Raw genomic sequence first — 5000 nt, forward strand, 5'->3', positions numbered from 1 at the left:
CGCGCAGGCGGGAAGCTCGGCAGCCGGGCGGGTAGCCTGCGGGGAGCTGGTGGGCTCCCGAGACTCCCGTCCCCCGACTCGGGCCTCGCACGCCGAGCGGTCGCTAGCTTGCCAGTGCAAAAGACAGAAGCGCGGGGGCAGTAAAGCCAGGCGGACGGGTCGACCGTTGCCGGCTGTGCGCCGACCGGAGCGATCCGCCACGCCACGCCGCGTCCCCCACAACCAGGGTGTCGCATAAGGCGCTGCGAAGGTGGACCTTGATCCACATTGGGCAGAGCCTGAGTTGAGGCCCCCGTGCCTGGGGACCAGGCGTTGAGGACAGAAAGTATTTTGGCAATTGTAGCGAGGTTTTGGAGGGAGCATGCCTTGAGAGAAAACGCCGTTTGGGCGTTGAGCGGGATTTTGGTCGAGGTTTTCGGCCTGCCTTTTCCTGAGCATGCCAAAGTGAGAGAAAATTCGCATTCGGAGAAACGGCGCCTACGATGGGCTTTAGCGCGCTTTTTATCCACAACCTTTACCTGTGCGAGCTGCCAAAGTTGAGAGGAAAACGCGTTTGGCATGGACAGAGCAGGTCGTTGACGACCAGGTCTTTTTTTTGGTCTTTTTTTTTACAGCGCCGGAAGGATTCAGGCAATTCTCCAAAGCCGGTTATTTTATCCACAACCTTTACTGGACCTTTTTTTTCTTTTTTTCCTTTTTTCTCTCTCCGAGCATGCCAAAGTTGATAGAAAACGCGGTTCGGCATGGACGGGAGCAGGCGTTGAGGAGTAGGCCTTTTTTTGAGGCCCAGAAAGTATTTGGCAATTTTTTACTTTTTTATCCACAACCTTTACCTGCCTTTTTTTCTCTCCGAGCATGCCAAAGTTGAGAGAAAACGCCGTTTGGCATGGACGGGAGGAGGTGTGGAGGAGTAGTCCATTTTTGAATGGCAGCGGAAAGATTTTGGCAATTGTAGCGAGGTTCTTCGGACTTTTATCCACAACCTTTACCTGCCTTTTCCTCAGCGAGCATGCCAAAGTTGAGAGAAAACGCCCTTCGCCATTGACGGGACCAGACGTTGACGACTACGTCTTTCTTTTTTTCACGGCGCCTGAACGATTTGGGCAATTCTCCACAGCGCGTTTACTTTTTATCCACAACCTTTACCTGCCTTTTCCTCAGCGAGCATGCCAAAGTTGAGAGGAAAACGCCGTTTGGCATGGACAGGAGCAGGCGTTGACGACCAGGTCTTTTTTTTGGTCTTTTTTTTTCACAGCGCCGGAAGGATTCAGGCAATTCTCCAAAGCCGGTTACTTTTATCCACAACCTTTACTGGACCTTTTTTTTCTTTTTTTCCTTTTTTCTCTCTCCGAGCATGCCAAGTTGATAGAAAACGCGGTTCGGCATGGACGGGAGCAGGCGTTGAGGAGTAGGCCTTTTTTTGAGGGCCCAGAAAGTATTTTGGCAATTTTTACTTTTTTATCCACAACCTTTACCTGCCTTTTTTTCTCTCCGAGCATGCCAAAGTTGAGAGAAAACGCCGTTTGGCATGGACGGGAGGAGGTGTGGAGGAGTAGTCCATTTTTGAATGGCAGCGGAAAGATTTTGGCAATTGTAGCGAGGTTCTTCGGACTTTTATCCACAACCTTTACCTGCCTTTTCCTCAGCGAGCATGCCAAAGTTGAGAGAAAACGCCCTTCGCCATTGACGGGACCAGACGTTGACGACTACGTCTTTCTTTTTTTCACGGCGCCTGAACGATTTGGGCAATTCTCCACAGCGCGTTTACTTTTTATCCACAACCTTTACCTGCCTTTTCCTCAGCGAGCATGCCAAAGTTGAGAGGAAAAACGCCGTTTGGCATGGACAGGAGCAGGCGTTGACGACCAGGTCTTTTTTTTGGTCTTTTTTTTTCACAGCGCCGGAAGGATTCAGGCAATTCTCCAAAGCCGGTTACTTTTATCCACAACCTTTACTGGACCTTTTTTTTCTTTTTTCCTTTTTTCTCTCTCCGAGCATGCCAAAGTTGATAGAAAACGCGGTTCGGCATGGACGGGAGCAGGCGTTGAGGAGTAGGCCTTTTTTTGAGGGCCCAGAAAGTATTTTGGCAATTTTTTACTTTTTTATCCACAACCTTTACCTGCCTTTTTTTCTCTCCGAGCATGCCAAAGTTGAGAGAAAACGCCGTTTGGCATGGACGGGAGGAGGTGTGGAGGAGTAGTCCATTTTTGAATGGCAGCGGAAAGATTTTGGCAATTGTAGCGAGGTTCTTCGGACTTTTATCCACAACCTTTACCTGCCTTTTCCTCAGCGAGCATGCCAAAGTTGAGAGAAAACGCCCTTCGCCATTGACGGGACCAGACGTTGACGACTACGTCTTTCTTTTTTTCACGGCGCCTGAACGATTTGGGCAATTCTCCACAGCGCGTTTACTTTTTATCCACAACCTTTACCTGCCTTTTCCTCAGCGAGCATGCCAAAGTTGAGAGGAAAACGCCGTTTGGCATGGACAGGAGCAGGCGTTGACGACCAGGTCTTTTTTTTGGTCTTTTTTTTTCACAGCGCCGGAAGGATTCAGGCAATTCTCCAAAGCCGGTTACTTTTATCCACAACCTTTACTGGACCTTTTTTTTCTTTTTTTCCTTTTTTCTCTCTCCGAGCATGCCAAAGTTGATAGAAAACGCGGTTCGGCATGGACGGGAGCAGGCGTTGAGGAGTAGGCCTTTTTTTGAGGGCCCAGAAAGTATTTTGGCAATTTTTTACTTTTTTATCCACAACCTTTACCTGCCTTTTTTTCTCTCCGAGCATGCCAAAGTTGAGAGAAAACGCCGTTTGGCATGGACGGGAGGAGGTGTGGAGGAGTAGTCCATTTTTGAATGGCAGCGGAAAGATTTTGGCAATTGTAGCGAGGTTCTTCGGACTTTTATCCACAACCTTTACCTGCCTTTTCCTCAGCGAGCATGCCAAAGTTGAGAGAAAACGCCCTTCGCCATTGACGGGACCAGACGTTGACGACTACGTCTTTCTTTTTTTCACGGCGCCTGAACGATTTGGGCAATTCTCCACAGCGCGTTTACTTTTTATCCACAACCTTTACCTGCCTTTTCCTCAGCGAGCATGCCAAAGTTGAGAGGAAAACGCCGTTTGGCATGGACAGGAGCAGGCGTTGACGACCAGGTCTTTTTTTTGGTCTTTTTTTTTCACAGCGCCGGAAGGATTCAGGCAATTCTCCAAAGCCGGTTACTTTTATCCACAACCTTTACTGGACCTTTTTTTTCTTTTTTTCCTTTTTTCTCTCTCCGAGCATGCCAAAGTTGATAGAAAACGCGGTTCGGCATGGACGGGAGCAGGCGTTGAGGAGTAGGCCTTTTTTTGAGGGCCCAGAAAGTATTTTGGCAATTTTTTACTTTTTTATCCACAACCTTTACCTGCCTTTTTTTCTCTCCGAGCATGCCAAAGTTGAGAGAAAACGCCGTTTGGCATGGACGGGAGGAGGTGTGGAGGAGTAGTCCATTTTTGAATGGCAGCGGAAAGATTTTGGCAATTGTAGCGAGGTTCTTCGGACTTTTATCCACAACCTTTACCTGCCTTTTCCTCAGCGAGCATGCCAAAGTTGAGAGAAAACGCCCTTCGCCATTGACGGGACCAGACGTTGACGACTACGTCTTTCTTTTTTTCACGGCGCCTGAACGATTTGGGCAATTCTCCACAGCGCGTTTACTTTTTATCCACAACCTTTACCTGCCTTTTCCTCAGCGAGCATGCCAAAGTTGAGAGGAAAACGCCGTTTGGCATGGACAGGAGCAGGCGTTGACGACCAGGTCTTTTTTTTGGTCTTTTTTTTTCACAGCGCCGGAAGGATTCAGGCAATTCTCCAAAGCCGGTTACTTTTATCCACAACCTTTACTGGACCTTTTTTTTCTTTTTTTCCTTTTTTCTCTCTCCGAGCATGCCAAAGTTGATAGAAAACGCGGTTCGGCATGGACGGGAGCAGGCGTTGAGGAGTAGGCCTTTTTTTGAGGGCCCAGAAAGTATTTTGGCAATTTTTTACTTTTTTATCCACAACCTTTACCTGCCTTTTTTTCTCTCCGAGCATGCCAAAGTTGAGAGAAAACGCCGTTTGGCATGGACGGGAGGAGGTGTGGAGGAGTAGTCCATTTTTGAATGGCAGCGGAAAGATTTTGGCAATTGTAGCGAGGTTCTTCGGACTTTTATCCACAACCTTTACCTGCCTTTTCCTCAGCGAGCATGCCAAAGTTGAGAGAAAACGCCCTTCGCCATTGACGGGACCAGACGTTGACGACTACGTCTTTCTTTTTTTCACGGCGCCTGAACGATTTGGGCAATTCTCCACAGCGCGTTTACTTTTTATCCACAACCTTTACCTGCCTTTTCCTCAGCGAGCATGCCAAAGTTGAGAGGAAAACGCCGTTTGGCATGGACAGGAGCAGGCGTTGACGACCAGGTCTTTTTTTTGGTCTTTTTTTTTCACAGCGCCGGAAGGATTCAGGCAATTCTCCAAAGCCGGTTACTTTTATCCACAACCTTTACTGGACCTTTTTTTTCTTTTTTTCCTTTTTTCTCTCTCCGAGCATGCCAAAGTTGATAGAAAACGCGGTTCGGCATGGACGGGAGCAGGCGTTGAGGAGTAGGCCTTTTTTTGAGGGCCCAGAAAGTATTTTGGCAATTTTTTACTTTTTTATCCACAACCTTTACCTGCCTTTTTTTCTCTCCGAGCATGCCAAAGTTGAGAGAAAACGCCGTTTGGCATGGACGGGAGGAGGTGTGGAGGAGTAGTCCATTTTTGAATGGCAGCGGAAAGATTTTGGCAATTGTAGCGAGGTTCTTCGGACTTTTATCCACAACCTTTACCTGCCTTTTCCTCAGCGAGCATGCCAAAGTTGAGAGAAAACGCCCTTCGCCATTGACGGGACCAGACGTTGACGACTACGTCTTTCTTTTTTTCACGGCGCCTGAACGATTTGGGCAATTCTCCACAGCGCGTTTACTTTTTATCCACA

Source organism: Babylonia areolata, unplaced genomic scaffold, assembly GCF_041734735.1.
Source record: "Babylonia areolata isolate BAREFJ2019XMU unplaced genomic scaffold, ASM4173473v1 tig00006632, whole genome shotgun sequence".
Classification (NCBI taxonomy): Eukaryota; Metazoa; Mollusca; class Gastropoda; order Neogastropoda; family Buccinidae; genus Babylonia; species Babylonia areolata.